Genomic DNA, 18838 nt, shown 5'->3' with positions numbered 1-18838 from the left:
AATTATTAAAGTTAAAGGGGTTCTACACTTTGTTTCAACTGATGATCTTCTATCCTCTGGATAGATCATCAGCATCTGATCGGCAGGGGTCCGACACCCAGGACCCCTGCCGATCAGCAGTTTGAGAAGGCAGCAGCGCTCCAGCAGCAGTGCCGGCCCAGCGACGTCACAACTAGTATCAACTAGCGTGGGCGGGGCTAAGCTCCATTCAAGTGAACAGAGCATAGCCCCGCCCACGCTAGTTGATACTAGCTGGAGCGCCGCTGCCTTCTCAAACAGCTGATCGGCGGGGGTCCCAGGTGTCGGTCCCCCGCCGATCAGGTGCTGATGATCTATCCAGAGGATAGATCATCAGTTAAAACAAACTGCAGAACCCCTTTAAGCAAAAAGCATACATGTGGTAGGCAATAACAAGTGCTCAGCGGCACTAAATCAGGTGCTGAACCAAATCAGAAACCATATGTCCTACCACAATCCGGGACGTTCCAGTGCACATCCATGAATCCCGGAGGGAAAGCAAAAAAAACATCTATCCCTGGGCTAGATGATGATGTGGTATTGAAGGACAGGGTGGGCAAAGAACTGTCCCTGATATTGCCCTACAAGGGGGTGCTATTCTGGCCCTGATAGCCTAACCACAGATCACCCGCCCTGATAAGAGCGACCCCGTCCGAAACCTTACCCTATATAAAAATAGCCCTAGTAAGCCCCTAGCCCCTAGGTCCCTGACTCCCAGGTGATCACTATATAGATCTATGTGTTTTTGACTCATTATAAAAGTATATTATAAGTATATCGCACCCCTCTGTGTATCACACATATCGATAGCACAACTTTAGCAGTCCTTAAAAGGACTTTTGTGGCCCTATTAGCTAGCGATTGGTGTCCCTAACAGCCTGTCCCTGCTCCACACAGCAGCCTCTCCCTACACTGGCAAAACACTGAATGTAAAATGGCAGCCAGATCAGGTTTATTTATAAGGTAGGGGGTATGTCCATGTGCTGAAACGTCTCAATTGGCTGTCCTGTACCACCTGATGGATGTCTCATGGGTCAAAGTTCTTCACAATGTAAAAGAATATCCATATGTCCATATGTCGAATGTTCAGCGAATCGCGAACACGCAAAGTTCGCCGCGAAACGACCGCCGGTCGAACAGCAAGGCCATCTCTAGTGAACAGTTGCACCATTAGGCTACGTCCATTTGATGCATGCGCATTATACGAATGTTACATTGCGATTTTTAAAAAGTAAAAAAAAGTGTACGAAGATAACGAATTCTCGAATGCATAATGAATATTTGCCTATATATTTTGCGAAATATCGCAAAATCGAATATTGCCCCTGCCACTCAACACTACTAAACACCCGCTCTGATGCCACACTACTGGCCAGGCAGGACAGCATTTCAAGGGCAAACTCGGCCAGTTGCGGCCACAAATCCAATTTGGCTGCCCAGTAGTCCAGCGAATCTTCAATGTGGAGTGGCAGGGTGCTGTACAAGTATTCCACCACCTGCTCCAGGTCTAGCTGCTGCTGCTGGTGAGTAGTTTCTTCAGTAGGCGGGTTAAGAAAGCTGCTTATCATCGACTCTAGACTCCATCTGCTGCTGCATACTGCCACGGTGTTCCTGGGTCATCTGCCTCATTTTCCTCATCTCCCTCTTGCTCCTCTGGCTGCTCCTGCTCCTCCTCTCCTGTCACCTGTGTAGAGAAACCACCCATTTCGCTACACATTGATTGTGCTCCAATGTCCTCCTCCTCTTCCTGCAGTTCAGCCCCCACAGGGCTCATGTGGCCCTGAGATCTAGGTGCCAGATCTCCAGTCCCCTGACCAGCCAGATTTACCAGCATCTGTTCCAGTATATGAAGCAGTGGAATGACGTTGTTCATCCCGTAGTCCTGGCGACTGACAAAAATTGTGGCATCTTCAAAGGGCCTGAGCAAACTGCAGGTGTCACGCATGAGCTGGCACTGGCTGACATCGAAGTAATACAGGGGAGTACTCCTGTCCACTTGGATCATCAAGAAAGTGAGAATGTGGAGGCGGAAGCGGTGTCACCTGGCCAAGTTGCTGGTTTGGCTGGGCAGGAACCACATTTCCTAGTCGGCCATAAAGGACATACACTCACCTAAAGAATTATTAGGAACACCTGTTCTATTTCTCATTAATGCGATTATCTAGTCAACCAATCACATGGCAGTTGCTTCAATGCATGTAGGGTTGTGGTCCTGGTCAAGACAATCTCCTGAACTCCAAACTGAATGTCAGAATGGGAAAAAAGGTGATTTAAGCAATTTTGAGCGTGGCATGGTTGTTGGTGCCAGACGGGCGGGTCTGAGTATTTCACAATCTGCTCAGTTACTGGGATTTTCACGCACAACCATTTCTAAGGTTTACAAAGAATGGTGTGAAAAGGGAAAAACATCCAGTATGCGGCAGTCCTGTGGGCAAAAATGCCTTTTTGATGCTAGAGGTCAGAGGAGAATGGGCCGACTGATTCAAGCTGATAGAAGAGCAACGTTGACTGAAATAACCACTCTTTACAACCGAGGTATGCAGCAAAGCATTTGTGAAGCCATAACACACACAACCTTGAGGCGGATGGGCTACAACAGCAGAAGACCCCACCTGGTACCACTCATCTCCACTACAAATAGGAAAAAGAGGCTACAATTTGCACGAGCTCACCAAAATTGGACTGTTGAACACTGGAAAAATGTTGCCTGGTCTGATGAGTCTCGATTTCTGTTGAGACATTTAAATGGAAGAGTCCGAATTTGGCGTAAACAGAATGAAAACATGTATCCATCATGCCTTGTTACCACTGTGCAGACTGGTGGTGGTGGTGTAATGGTGTAGGGGATGTTTTCTGGGCACACTTTAGTCCCCTTAGTGCCAATTAGCCATCGTTTAAATGCCACAGGCTACCTGAGCATTGTTTCTGACAATGTCCATCCCTTCATGACCACCATGTACCCATCTTCTGATGGCTACTTCCAGCAGGATAATGCACCATGTCACAAAGCTTGAATCATTTCAAATTGGTTTCTTGAACATGACAATGAGTTCACTGTACTAAAATGGCCCCCACATTTACCAGATCTCAACCTAATAGAGCATCTTTGGGATGTGGTGGAACGGGAGCTTCGTGCCCTGGATGTGCATCCCTCAAATCTCCATCAACTGCAAGATGCTATCCTATCAATATGGGCCAACATTTCTAAAGAATGCTATCAGCACCTCGTTGAATCAATGCCACGTAGAACTAAGGCAGTTCTGAAGGCAAAAGGGGGTCCAACACCGTATTAGTATGGTGTTCCTATTAATTCTTTAGGTGAGTGTATATTGTCCTTGACCATAGTTACAGCTCCACACGTTGGCGCTGCCGTGCACTTTGGCAGACACCCACATGCTAAAGGACTGGCCCACCTTCTGTTCTACATATTTGTGCTGGACTGGTAATGCCTTTTTGGAAAAGGGAAGCACTGCAGCACCAGCAACTTGGCCAGAAGCACTTTCAGCTTCTTCGCCGTTGGATGAGTGCAGGCAATTGCTTTGGTGATCGATTGCTGATGGAATGACTGACGAGGTGAGTAGGAGGGGGAGGAATAGGAGCATCAGGACCGGTAGATGATGGGAAGGACAGACAGCTCCCTTCAGCTGAGGTGGTGGAGCCTTGACTGCTTCAAATCGGGTGCGTGCCACTGGGTGATGCAGCAGTTGCTGCGGCAAGCTGGACCACCAGATGGTTCTCCCAGGCCAATTTATGGTGACGTTGCATATGTTGACGCAGGGCCGTAGTGCCATCATTAGCACCCTGGCCACGGTTCACCTTCTGCCCACAGATTTGGCAAATGGCCATGTTCACCTCCTGTGGTGGCTTAACAAAAAACTGCCACACTGCCGAGTAGGTGATTTTACCCCCAACACTCCGCACGGACTGACTGCTACCGCCGCTGCCTCCGTGATCCCCTACACCACTACTTTCCAGGCAGGTAGGTTCCTGTGAAACAGGAGGTCTACCCCAGGCACGTTTGGCTCCCGACCTCCCGCTGCTGCCACCCTGCTGGCTCTCGGCCATGCTACTGACTTGCTGGCTCCACCACTGCATCACACGCAAGCTGCCACCCTCTTCTCCTGATGATGATGAAGCCTCTTCCTCACCTGGCTCTCAATTACGATCAACCACATCATTATCGAGTACTGTCTGCATGTCACTGATGTCCTCCTCAACGGTGTCTGAGCCAGGAGCCTGACTGCTCGCAACAACAGCACCCACGCCACTCTCTTCATCACTGCTTGCCCGCCTACCGGAGGAAGCTGCGGATGTCTCCTCCAGATCTTGGCTGGGCAGTAGCTGCTGACTGTCCTCTAGTAGCTCGTCCTTGCAGTATAGTGGAGCTGAGCCCACAGCATATAATATTTCTCTGGCTGAGGGGACAGAAAAGGACAGAGGCAGGTTGAGGACAGGTGAGGGCACAGGGCCTGCTCCTGGGCCATGCCAACTAAGGGTTGTGTCTGACGAACTGTCATGGTCTTACCTTCTTGCTGTTCTCCTTCGTTTGACATGTGCTGGCGGCCATCTTGGTTTCTGGGTTTCTTGTAGCCTCCCACCCTGCGGCTTCTCCTTCCCACTGGGAGGAGCTGGATGCCTAGCTCATATATAGGAGGTCTGTGGCTTCAGTTCCTTGCTTGGTCCTCCTGTGTTCACATGCTTCTAAGACTGCTGCTGCTTCTGGTTCCTGATCCTGGCCTCGTCTGACTACCCCGCTGGTTCCTGATCCTGGCTTCGTCTGACTACCCTTCTGGTTCCTGACCTCTGGCTACGCAAGACCCTGCTTCGGTTTAGCCATCCGTTTGGACTTTTGCTTACAGCTTGATTTTCAATAAAGCCTTCTTATTTCCACTTATCTCTTGTTGTACGTCTGGTTCATGGTTCCATGACATTAGGACCAAGCCATGAATTCTGACGGTACAGGGCCATCCTCGCTACCTACGCTGATTGCCAGACTTGATCAGCAGGATCACCTGTTGGGTCGGTTCGCTGTGGCGTTGCAAACCCTGCTTGAACGCACGGCTCATTTCGCTTCCGTTGCCGATGGGTCGGTTGTCGCTCCTGAGTCTACCCCGACACCTGTTGCTGCGCCTGTGGTGTCTCGGGGCATGACCGGTTCTGCCCCCCTTCCACAGCGCTTTGGGGGAGAGCCAACTCAGTGCCGAGGTTTCCTTAACCAGGTGGGCATTTATTTCGAGTTGCTGCCACATGCCTTTCCTACTGAGAGATCAAAGGTGGGCTTCTTGATCTCGCTGCTCTCGGACAAGGCCTTGGCCTGGGCCAGCCCTTTATGGGAGAACAACAATCCGGTGGTTGCCGAGTTTTCCGGTTTTGTTGCTTCTCTTCGGAAGGTATTCGATGTGCCGGCTCGTGCTGCCTCTGCTGCGAAGCTCCTTATGTCCATCAGACAGGGTTCACGATCCGTAGCTGAATACGCCATTGAGTTTCGTACCCTGGCAGCAGAGGTGGGCTGGAATAATGAGGCTCTGGTCGCTGCTTTCTCTCATGGTCTCTCGGATGCCTTGAAGGATGAGGTTGCAGCTAAGGACCTACCAGTGGAGCTCGAGTCTCTTATTTCTTTCCTGATTTTGATTGACACCAGACTCAGGGAGAGACCTTCCTTTAAGGAGAGCCTGCGGAGGCCTTCTAACAGATTGGCGCCTACGTTTGCTGTCCCACCCGTGCCTCCCTCTCCTCCCACGCCTCCTGGGGATGACTTGTCTGGGGGTGAACCCATGCAGCTGGGGTTTGCTCGCCTGTCCGAGGGGGAGAGGGTACTCCGGAGACGCGAGGGCCGATGCATGTACTGTGGTCTCGGTGGGCATTTTCGGTTGGCATGTCCGAACCGTCCGGGAAACGCTCGCACCTGAGATCCTGTCGGGGGCAGATCTTGGGTGGAGTCTCCTCGTCCCCGGTTTCCCGTGTTGACAAACCACTGATCACTGTTGTCCTCTCCTGGGTCGGGGGCTCGGTGACGACCCAGGCGTTGGTGGACTCTGGTGCTGGTGGTTTGTTCATTGATAGTGTGTTCGCTGCCGCCAATTCCATTCCTCTGCAGCCTCGAGGTTCCCCACTGGCTCTTGAGGCGATAGACGGCAGACCCCTTCTGCCGCCACACGTGACTCATGAGACCCTTCCAGTGGGGATAGCCATTGGTGCCGTTCACAGAGAGTCGGTCTGTCTCCAGGTGATTTCGTCTCCACACTACTCGGTGGTCTTGGGGTACCCCTGGCTCCAGAAGCATAATCCGACTTTCGATTGGAGATCGGCCGAGATCCTCTCGTGGTCACCGCAGTGTGGGGCTAGTTGCATCCATGGGCCTGTCAAGTTGCTGTGTACTTCCTCGGACTCTCTGTTGCCTCCTGAATACGAAGAGTACCGGGATGTATTCGATAAGGTGCGCGCGGTTGCCCTACCTCCGCACCGCCCATACGATTGTGCCATAGAGTTACAATCTGGTGCCGTTCCTCCTCGTGGAAAAGTCTATCCACTGTCGGTAGCGGAGAATGAGGCCATGGAGGAGTACGTGAGGGAGGCGCTTTCACGCGGACACATTCGCAAATCCTCGTCCCCGGCAGGGGCTGGATTTTTCTTTGTGAAAAAGAAGGGCGGTGAGTTGAGGCCTTGCATCGATTACAGGGGTCTCAATCGCATCACGATCAAGAATGCTTACCTGATACCCTTGATTTCCGAGCTGTTCGATCGCCTCAAAGGGGCCACGGTCTTTACCAAACTCGACCTGAGGGCGGCATATAACCTGGTAAGGATCAAGGCGGGCGATGAGTGGAAGACCGCGTTTAACACCAGGACCGGTCATTATGAATCCTTGGTTATGCCCTTTGGGTTGTGCAATGCGCCCGCAGTCTTCCAGGAATTCATCAACGATGTTTTCCGTGACCTGTTGCAGCAGTGTGTGGTGGTCTATTTGGATGACATCTTGGTATATTCTGAATCCATGGAGGCCCACATTATGGATGTCAGACGAGTGTTGCAACGGTTACGAGAGAACAGGCTGTTCGGTAAGCTTGAGAAATGCGAATTTCACCGATCCCAGGTAACCTTCTTAGGTTACATCATTTCCGCTGAGGGGTTCTCCATGGATCCTGAGAAGGTTTCGGCTGTCTTACAGTGGCCCCAGCCCAGTGGTCTCCATGCCCTGCAGCGCTTTTTGGGCTTCGCCAATTATTATCGGAAGTTCATCAGGGACTTTTCTATGCTAGCCAAGCCTCTCACGGATCTGACCAGGAAGGGCAGTAATTTCCAGGTCTGGCCGCTCGAGGCCATCCGAGCTTTTGAGGCTCTAAAGTCCGCCTTTGTGTCGGCTCCGATTCTGTCGCATCCCAACCCTGGGTTGCCCTTTGTCCTCGAGGTGGACGCGTCTGAGACGGGAGTAGGCGCCCTTCTGTCTCAGCGTAGAACACCAGAGGGTGCTCTGCTTCCTTGTGGGTTTTACTCCCGGAAACTGTCTTCCGCGGAGGGCAACTATCAGATTGGTGACAGGGAGTTATTGGCCATCGTGCAGGCCCTTAAAGAATGGAGGCACTTGCTCGAGGGTTCGGTGGTTCCGGTTCTCATCCTGACGGACCACAAGAATCTGACCTACCTTTCTGAGGCCAAGAGATTGACACCACGTCAGGCCAGATGGGCTCTGTTCTTGTCACGTTTTAATTACGTGGTCTCCTACCTACCCGGTTCCAAGAACATCAGAGCGGATGCCTTATCACGGCAGTACTCCGAGCTGTCCGGGGAGGAGTCGATTCCGACTTCGGTCATACCTCCGAATCAGATCCTGGCCGCCATTCGCACCAGCCTGACCTCTCCCCTGGGTGAGCAGATTTTGGCGGCTCAATCTGGTGCTCCCTCTGGGAGACCCAACGGCAGATGTTTTGTGCCTGAGGAGTTGAGCACTCGGTTGTTGCGAACCTACCATAACTCCAAGGCCGCGGGGCATCCTGGAAAGAATCAGCTGTCCTGGGCTGTTTCACGTCTGTTCTGGTGGCCTTCTCTACGTTCCGACATCGCCGCATATGTAGCGGCATGCTCCGTTTGTGCCCAGAGTAAGTCCCCTCGGCACCTTCCGTTGGGCCTTTTGCAACCCATAGCCACCGGGGAGCGCCCATGGTCACACCTGGGGATGGATTTCATTGTGGACCTCCCTGCATCCCGAGGCCATACGGTCATTCTCATGATTGTGGATCGGTTTTCCAAAATGTGCCACTGTGTTCCTCTCAAGAAGTTACCCTCTGGACAAGAGTTGGCCACGATTTTCGCCAGGGAGGTCTTCCGGTTGCACGGTTTGCCCAAGGAGATTGTGTCGGATCGGGGGAGTCAGTTTGTGTCCAGGTTCTGGCGCGCCTTTTGCTCCCAGTTGGGGATTCATCTCTCTTTCTCCTCGGCCTACCACCCTCAGTCCAATGGGGCCGCAGAACGATCCAATCAGGCCTTGGAGCAATTCCTTCGTTGCTATGTCTCCGATCACCAAGACAATTGGGTTGACCTCCTGCCTTGGGCTGAGTTTGCCAGGAACACGGCGGTGAACTCTTCCTCTGGGACGTCTCCCTTCATGGCCAATTATGGGTTCCAACCTGCCGTGTTACCGGAGGTATTCTCTCCCCAGGATATTCCGGCTGTGGAGGATCACCTTTCCGTCCTACGTGCTTCTTGGGTACAGATCCAGAGGTCCCTTGAGGTCTCTGCGCAGCGCCAGAGACTCCAGGCTGATCGCAGACGAGCGCCCGCTCCTTCCTACCAGGTCGGAGACCGTGTATGGTTGTCCACCCGCAACCTAAACCTTCGAGTGCCCACTCCCAAGCTGGCGCCTCGCTTTGTTGGTCCCTTCCGAGTGCTTCGCAGGGTAAACCCGGTAGCCTATGCCCTTGCGCTTCCTCCTGGCATGCGGATCTCCAACGTGTTTCATGTCTCCCTGTTGAAGCCATTGGTGTGTAATCGTTTCACTTCCTCGGTTCCTCGGCCCCGTCCGGTCCAAGTGGGCAATCGTGAGGAATATGAGGTGAGCAATATCCTGGACTCACGCCTGGTCCGCGGTCGGTTGCAGTTTTTGGTCGATTGGCGTGGTTATGGTCCAGAGGAGCGTTCCTGGGTTCCCTCCGCAGATGTCCATGCTCCTGCTTTGCTCCGAGCCTTCCACGCACGCTTCCCTCAGAAACCGTTCCTTACTCCACGGAGGAGGGGCCCTTGAGGGGGAGGTACTGTCATGGTCTTACCTTCTTGCTGTTCTCCTTCGTTTGACATGTGCTGGCGGCCATCTTGGTTTCTGGGTTTCTTGTAGCCTCCCACCCTGCGGCTTCTCCTTCCCACTGGGAGGAGCTGGATGCCTAGCTCATATATAGGAGGTCTGTGGCTTCATTTCCTTGCTTGGTCCTCCTGTGTTCACATGCTTCTAAGACTGCTGCTGCTTCTGGTTCCTGATCCTGGCCTCGTCTGACTACCCCGCTGGTTCCTGATCCTGGCTTCGTCTGACTACCCTTCTGGTTCCTGACCTCTGGCTACGCAAGACCCTGCTTCGGTTTAGCCATCCATTTGGACTTTTGCTTACAGCTTGATTTTCAATAAAGCCTTCTTATTTCCACTTATCTCTTGTTGTACGTCTGGTTCATGGTTCCATGACACGAACCCACCGACTCTTGGCTGGGGATGTCTGATGTCACTTGGGACGAAGTGGATGACCAAGTCAACCATTCAAGAACCACTGGGTTGCTGGTAAAGACACGACCGCTAGATGACACCGAGAACTCAGGCCTCTCGAAGTGACCCCTGCTGGTAGATCAGGCCTCTCGAAGTGACATCCTGGTAGATCAAAAAAGTAAATAAAAAGGAGATTAATACACCCCAAAAAAGGCAGCAATTTTACCACACACCGGCAAATTATACTTTTTTCCCCACTAATACACGCCAAAAAAGGCTTTAGAGTATATAACTGCACCGCTGAACAGCAAAAAAATATATATATTTTTTGCCACTAATACATGCCAAAAATGGTTGTAATTTTCTCACTTCACAACACAGCGGATAATAAGCTTTTGACACTAATATATGCCAAAAAGGCTTTAGAACATATAACTGGACCGCTGAACAGCAAACAAATTTTTTTTTTGCCACGAATAAACATCAAAAAGGGCTGTTATTTTCTCACTTCACCACACAATGGCTAATAAGCCCTTTTTTTCTGACTTATACATGCCAAAAAAGGTCTTAGAATATATAACTGCATCGCTGAACGGCCATAAAAGCTTTAGAACATATAACTACACCGCTGAACGACAAATAATACTTTTTTTCCCCACTTATACACGCCAAAAAAGGCTTTAGAACATATGACTGCACCGCTGAATGGCAAATAATACTTCTTTTTGCCACTAATAAACGACAAAAAAGGCTTAAGAACATATAACTGCATCGCTGAACAGCCAGAAAAGCTTTAGAATATATAACTGCACCGCTGAACGGCAAATAATACTTTTTTTGCCACTAATACATGCCAAAAAGGGCTGTAATTTTCTCAATTCACCACAGTATGCAATAGTTTTTTTTGCCACTAATACACCCGAAAAAAGCTTTAGAACATATAACTGCAGCGTTGAAAGCCAAATAAGCCCTTTTTTCCCACTTATACAAACCAAAAAATGCTTTAGAACATATAACTGCACCGCACAAGGGCTAATAAGATGTAGAGATATTTCCTAGTAATACACTCTGTTAATGGCTGTATCACAAAGCACTTGCACCCCAAAAAAAGATCGGTTTGCTGGAATTACAGAGGTATCATCTATTGCAAACCTGAAAGCAGGAGTATAATGGCCGTTCGGATCTCTAGTCAGTGCAGCAATGTGTAATAGGATTGTTCCCATTACTCAGGGTGTACACTCCCCTATTGGACCCTGTTCTGCTTCAATACTGTGAAATAATTCTTGCCTATCATTTCCCTACACTCCTAATGATCTTTCCCTGAACTTCTATTCAGCAAAATAAAAGTTTTAAAGTCTTTCCTAGCACTGTCCCTAGTGCCTGCTGATGTCTCTCCCTGCACTAGGTACACTGGAAAATGTCCGAATACAAGATGGCTGAGGCTATTTATAGGGCTGTGACATTACAGGGCTGGCTGCTGATTGGATGCATGTATGGCATTGTGGGTGATCCCTCATTCCCAGAGTTCTTTGCTCGATGTCCTACCATGTGCAGCAGCCATTTTAGGAAAAGATGCGATTTGTTACCACGAAGCGTGAGGGAATTCGGATTCGGTGTGAATCTAATTTTTCCAGAAATTCGGATTGAATTCCACTTCGTCAACTTCAATTCGCTCATCTATAGTGAAGATGAACATCTGCCAAGCGAACATCTTAATTAAAAGAGCATATTTTTCAAACTGAACACCCCACATGCCCCTTTAATGGATAAAATGCACATCTTCCTGTGAGTAGAGTTTGGAAATGCAGCTTTAAAAGCATTTTGTTTGGTAAAACTTTGCTATATTAAGTGCTGACCCTGAATATACTAATTCAATCTCCGAGCTGGTTTAGTCAGACTGAATTTCATTAGCTGCAGCGTATCAAACAGGAAAACAAAATTACATTTTATTTTAAGGAAAAGCGCAAGTAAACACATTTACAGTCAATCAGTTTGATTACTTTGACCAAACAGACAGTGCACAGCGGAACATTTTATTGGGATTTCAAATTACAGCCCTTTATACATTTTCAGACATTCAGTTAAAAAAGGCATAATGATTGGAAAGTGAGCAACCTTAATCTCATATCCAGGCTCGGACTGGCCCACAGTGGTACATGTGAATCCCTAGGTGGGCCCCTAGTCTCCCGGCCCCTACACAAGTGGCACATAACACAGTAGACTTACTGCACTACATACATATATTGAATGTACAGCACCTCAACCAGCCTATGTTCATATAAAAAACGTGATCGATTATTACAGAAACTCCCCAGTTTATTATTGTAGACACGATCAGAGCTGAGATGACTTCTAGTCATAGAGGAAAGCTACCGGTATCCTCTTCTTCCCAGGACCTACCTTCTCAAAGTTTCTGCAGGGACCCCCATATTCAATCATCTGGTAGCATCTTGCTGCTGTGTGAGTAGGTAATATCTGAATGTATCTGTATGGTGGGCCCCCAAAATAAATTCTATCTAGCTATCTATCTATCTTTCCCAGTTTGTTTCAGACAAATCCACTAAAACGTAGTGTAGCGCCGTTTTAGTGCACATGTCGGCAGGAAAAAAGCACTAGGGAGGAAGAAAAAGGTTTTTTACGTGACCCTTAGAGGAAGTAGGGGGGAGACGAAGAAAAAGAGAAGTTCCAGCATTCAGGATGAAACCTAGATGTTTTCTTTATTCATAATGATCACAATTCACATACATGGACAGCTTCTCCCTCCACCGCTAGGTTGACATGTTTCGGACTTGTTAGTCCTTACTCGTAACCTCATGTGTGAACCAGCCACACAGCTGAAATAATCCCAGGATCTCAAACCGAGGCTGGAATTAATCCCTATATGACCAGTGCACACATATTACATTTATTTTACCCATTGTGCAAAAACTAGATATCAAAAGTCGTTAAAACCATAAATTCATATAAGTATATATGAGTACTTGAATGACTGCGATCCAATGTAGCACTAGTTTAAACTTGCAAATATGTGTGTGTGTATATATATATAAACGCACTGTGTGAACTGGACCCTATCCATCCTGATCTCACATGTGATATTGCTGTGGAACCAAGTTGGACATATATCCAAACCCACAAGTGAGCAAAAAACAGTGCTGCTGGATCTGCCTATTAAGACCATTTTTTTTATAGTAAATATTACAAATGAATAAAACGTACATGTTCCACAACAGACTTAAATAAATATCTGTATTATCTAAGGTTTATTTTATATCATAATTAATGTTGTTTATATTTTCTATTACGTTTTTATTTTTAGTCCCCCACTGCATGAATAAGAGGAAAAAACGAACCAAAAAAACAAACAAACAGGAATAACCCTAATTCTATCGTATTCACTATTACTCCACTGGTGTATACATTATTGTTATTAAATCATATTTAAGATTTAACTACTTTTATATGACAATTGCACCTATTGTGGGCTAATCTCACCTTACTAAAAGTTACTCAGCTATATGTAAGACATCCTAATATAAATACATCAGTTCCTTTTTTAAGTTTAATCCTATAGGTAGTAAAAACGTAGTAAAACCTTCTGTTTGATGTTGCCACCTCTGGGTGGTAATGTTACTTTCTCAAATGCATAAGTGCAAAGTCCTACTGTACTTCTGTTATGTACATTAATAAATTGATTAGCTACAATTGATGTACCTATGGCCTGAGGATTAGTAATATAGTTTAAATGTTCTCTAAATCTATTTTTGAACTTCCTAATTGTACTGCCAATGTACATTTTATCACACAAGGTGCAAATGATGGTGTAAATTACCCCCTCAATATTACAATTGATGTAATGATTTATTACAAATTATTTTTAATACGTTGTACAAACCTGCAGGTTTTACATGGGGACATGCCCCATTTAGTAATGCCCTGGTATTTCAACCATGTGCTATATCTGGGGCTACGTACAAACAGTGATGGTAATAAGATGTTACCAAGTGTACTTGATCTTTTTGAGATGACCCTACACCCATCTTTGAGGATGTCATGCAAGATATTATCTTGATACAATATAGGTAAACATCTTTTGACCGCACATTCTATTTCCGTACGTCAGTACAAGTGTACAGTAGGTTTATCCTGTTTAGATCCTTGTTTATGCCGTTTCGCAGAAAAATCTGTTTTGAACAAAAGGCCACGTCTCTTTTTATTTAGTGCAATTTGTTTAGCTCTACATAACATCCAGTGGGAATATCCCCTCATCCTGAGGCGATCCCATATTAATCGACACTCCCTCTCAGATGTATTTAATGTGCTACTGTTCCTACGGGCTAGTACAAACTCTCCAAATGGTATTGCCCTTATCGTATTTTGGATGGTGACTGGTAGCTTTAAGTAAGGTGTTTCCGCAGTGTGCTTCCGATACGTAGCTGTATTAATAATGTAGTCAATATTGCCAGTGAGTCTCAGATGTAAGAAACATACCATGGAGGAATGGGTATAATGAGTACATTTTAACGAAAATGGATTACCATTAACATATTTTACAAAGTTTGGTATGGCAGACACATCGCCCCCCCCCCCCAAATGAGGAGCAAATCATCAATGTATCTGCAATACCAGACGATGTCCCTAGAAAATTGACTATCTATAGTGTAAATGTACCTCTCCTCCCAGTAGGCCATCGTTAGATTAGCAAGTGATGGGGAATATTTGGCCCCCATAGACACTCCGCTAATCTGCAGATAAAATTTATCTGCAGATTAGATGAGTCTTTCAGATACCCTGGTAACTGCTTAACCAAAGATTGTATGTTTGCATCCACCCATTCTCCCATCCTTTCAAACATTGACCCAATCCCAGACACAATGGGTCTAATTGGGGGTGGGTGGATCTTTTTGTGTACTTTTGGAAGGGCGTGAATGATGGGAGTTGTTGGTCTCTCAACATACAGATATTCAAATTCCCGTTGGGTTATAAGCCCATCATTTTTTCCTTTTTCTAGGATGGTGATACATTCTTTTTGATACATCTGTAATGGGTCACTTTGTAACCTAATGTATACTGAGGTATCTGACAGCATCTCCATCATTTGCTGTACATACATTTCAGTATCCAATACCACTACACAACCGCCTTTATCAGCCATTTTAAAGGTAAGGTCAGTGCGTGCTCCTAATTGTTTTAATGCATCCTTTTCTCTTTTGCTGAAATTGCAAGAGATATTGGCATTAGACTTGTGGATAACAGTGAGTTCCCTCACAGGAGCAAGAAGAGCAGGCTTTAAACTTTTCTGGGATCCCTGGTGTTGTCCATGGATGCGGAGGAGACTGAGGACGACATCCTCCTGGGAGATGAGCAGGAGCAAGGGTGCTCCACCGTTTCTAATTTAGTGTAAATGGGGGCCTTCATGCTCTAGTATTTGACGAGGGACCCCCGTATAAAAAGCATAAAGGGCAAGAACCAGTACTGGGTGGCAGACACCCGGTACAAATACAAAATTGCGGACCAGCATCACAGAGGGCTGTCAGAATGCAGCATTTCCAGGCCTTGCTGCGAGAGATAGAACCGAAAAAAAGAAAGAAGGCCTCACTTTAATACCGTAAGTAAGGGCAAACAGAGAACCAATCATATAAACCTATAAATGCTGCTATAAAAACAACCATAGAATGCCCAGTAGAAATATAAATACTTTATTAGATCATCAATGGATCACAAAAATTCATAAAATATTTTTTACACAGATATGCTATGGAGAATAATCAGCAAAACAGACTGGAAACAATAGTCCCCCCCGTCGGTGCCTCAAACACCCGCCAAGCAGATGAAAAACATGTCAGTGTAATGTGCAGTGAGGTGATTCACCAGTAGAAAATGTCAGTAAACATCCACTTCAAGTGTCTGTGATATTCAACTCACTGCACAACCCAGGGAAAGATTATTGTATGAAAAAATGCAGCCCAAAAATAATGATACAATGGAGCACAAAGTCACATGACATCCATCAAATACATCTAGATGCAATCTGCCCATATACAGTAAATCAAGGATACCAGGCTGTAAGATCAAACTCCCACACAAAAAATATCCACTGGGGACGTGAACATACCCACAGACATGATGAAGGGTGGAGGCACCGGACACAGGGCTGGAAGGAACCCCGACGCGCGTTTCGCCTCAGCTTCGTCAGGAGGTTAATGTGAGTGAGGCCATGGCTCCCCCTTTATACCCCTCATGCAGCTACACCTTTAATTAGTATACTTCAGCTGATACCTATTTATCGAGCGCTTGTGCCCGATGATGCACGCCGAGGACATCATGGAGACGCCGCATTCATCAGGAGGAGGGGTGGAACGCAAACGTGCGTTCCAGCCCGCCTCCCAAGGAAACGTAGCCGCGTCTCCACGTGACCCGGCGCGCAGCGCATCCTGGCCAAGCGCTATATCAGCCTATACAGCAAACCTGCCAAAACGGCTCAGAAAGTACCAGAGCCCATCCGAATATATGGCGAATAGTCTTAACCCTTAATGGGATTTGCATAAGGTGTATAAAGTCCGGAAATACCTTAAGACCGCTGAATATGCATGGCTAATGATAGGGATACAGACAGGGGGGAGAAAGAAAGAGGGAATAAAGGTGAAAAAGAAGTCGAGGAGAAGACAAATAAATAAAAATATTTTTTCATACAATAATCTTTCCCTGGGTTGTGCAGTGAGTTGAATATCACAGACACTTGTAGTGGATGTTTACTGACATTTTCTACTGGTGAATCACCTCACTGCACATTACACTGACATGTTTTTCATCTGCTTGGCGGGTGTTTGAGGCACCGACGGGGGGGACTATTGTTTCCAGTCTGTTTTGCTGATTATTCTCCATAGCATATCTGTGTAAAAAATATTTTATGAATTTTTGTGATCCATTGATGATCTAATAAAGTATTTATACTTGCTGCGAGAGATGCTGCATTCTGCTGTTGCGGGTGCTGGCAGAGGAATTTCCACCCACGGGAAAACAGTTGCGAGTACCAATCCTACAGCGCATGCAAGAAGAAGGCTGTTTGAAGATGTGTTGGTTACTTAAGATATGAGATCATTCTTGCAGCCAACCCATCGACAGACACCCTTCTGATCCAGCCTCAGGGAACACCTAGACTGACAGTTGTCCGACTTTAACGGCCGATGTGGACACTCTGAAAATCGAAGAACCCCTTGACTACTGGGTGTGCAGGCTTGACCTGTGGCCAGAGCTGGCACAATTTGCCCTGGAACTCTTGGCTTTCCCCTCGTCAATTGTCCTGTCCGAAAGGACGTTCAGCGCAGCAGAGGGGATCGTGACTGACAAGCGCACTCGCCTAGCTCACGACAGTGTGGACTACCTTACATTTCTAAAAATTTATGAGGCATGGATCTCGGAGGAATTCAACACCTGTGACGACTACGTTTAATAGAAATTCCTCATGCCAGCCCACACATATCCGCCACCACACAGAACAAATAATTGTCCCTGTCTTAGGTAAATACAGCGGCATAAAAGGCCTTTTCTGTCTGGTGAATGCCTAATGTTTGGGACCCCAGAGGAATTCAACACCTGTGATGACCACGTGTTATCGAATTTTAGCTATTATCTATTTTTTTTCTTCAAAAATGGGGATTTCGTTAGCCATGTTTTTAATCCAATTTTATATTTTTTGTTCTTTTAAACATATGTATTTGACATCTATTTGTACTGGCCTGCAATAAAATTGATATCCAATGACCGTCTAATATACCTCCAGCCACATAATTACTTGTTCTTTTCTGTCTGGTGAATGCCTAATGTTTGGGGCCTGTACTACACTGGCCTGCAGTAAAATTGATATTGAATGGCCGTCTAATATACCTCCAGCCACATAATCACTTGATCATTTATGTACGGTGAATGCATAATTTTTGGTTCCTGTAATCTAACTGGCCAATAGTAAAATTGTTATATGGTGACTGCCTAATTTACCTCCAGCCACATTATTAATTATGCTTTTCTGTACAGTGAATTCATAATTTTTGGGGCCTGTAGTCCACTGGCCTGCAGTAAAATTGATATCCATTGACCGTCTAATATGCCTCCAGCCACATAATCACTTGATCATTTATGTACTTTGAATGCATAATTTTTGGGGCCTATAATCTAACTGGCCAACAGTAAAATTGATATACGGTCCACATTATCAATTTTTCTATTCTGTCCGGTGAATGCCTAATTTTTGGGGCCTGTACTAAACTTGCCTGCAGTAAAATTGATATTGAATAACCTAATAAACCTCCAGCCACATAATGCCTAATGTACCTCCATCCACATTATCAATTGTTCTTTTCTGTCCAGTGAATGCCTAATGTTTGGGACCTCAGAGGAATTCAATACCTGTGACAACCACATGTTATTGAATTTCAGCTATTATCATTTGGGTGTTTTCAAGAGGAGGGATTTCATTAGCCATGTTTTTAATCCAATTTTATATTTTTTGTTCTTTTAAACATATGTATTTGACATCTATTTGTACTGGCCTACAGTAAAACTGATATCCAATGACTGTCTAATATACCTCCAGCCACATAATTACTTGTTCTTTTCTGTCCGGTTAATGCCTAATGTTTGGGGCCGGTACTACACTGGCCTGCAGTAAAATTGATATCCATTGACCGTCTAATATACCTCCAGCCACATAATCACTCGATCATTTATGTACGGTGAATGCATAATTTTTGAGGCCTGTAATCTAACTGGCCAACAGTAAAATTGTTATACGTTGACCGCCTAATGTACCTCCAGCCATATTATCAATTGTTATATTCTGTACGGTGAATGAATAATATTTGGGGCCTGTAGTCCACTGCCTGCAGTAAAATTGATATCCAATGACCGTCTAATATACCTCCAGCCACAACATAATTAATTGTTCTTTTCTGTCCGGTGAATGCCTAATGTTTGGGGCCTGTAGTCCACTAGCCTGCAGTAAAATTGATATCCAATGACCATCTAATATACCTCCAGCCACATAATTACTCGTTCTTTTCTGTCCTGTGAATGCCTAATGTTTGGGGCCTGTACTCTAGTGGCCTACATTAAAATTTGTATCCATTGACCGCATAAT

This window comes from Bufo gargarizans, chromosome 1 (genome assembly GCF_014858855.1).
Source record: "Bufo gargarizans isolate SCDJY-AF-19 chromosome 1, ASM1485885v1, whole genome shotgun sequence".
Taxonomy (NCBI): Eukaryota; Metazoa; Chordata; class Amphibia; order Anura; family Bufonidae; genus Bufo; species Bufo gargarizans.
The sequence above is the reverse complement of the archived record's forward strand: the minus strand, read 5'-3'. Positions refer to the sequence as shown.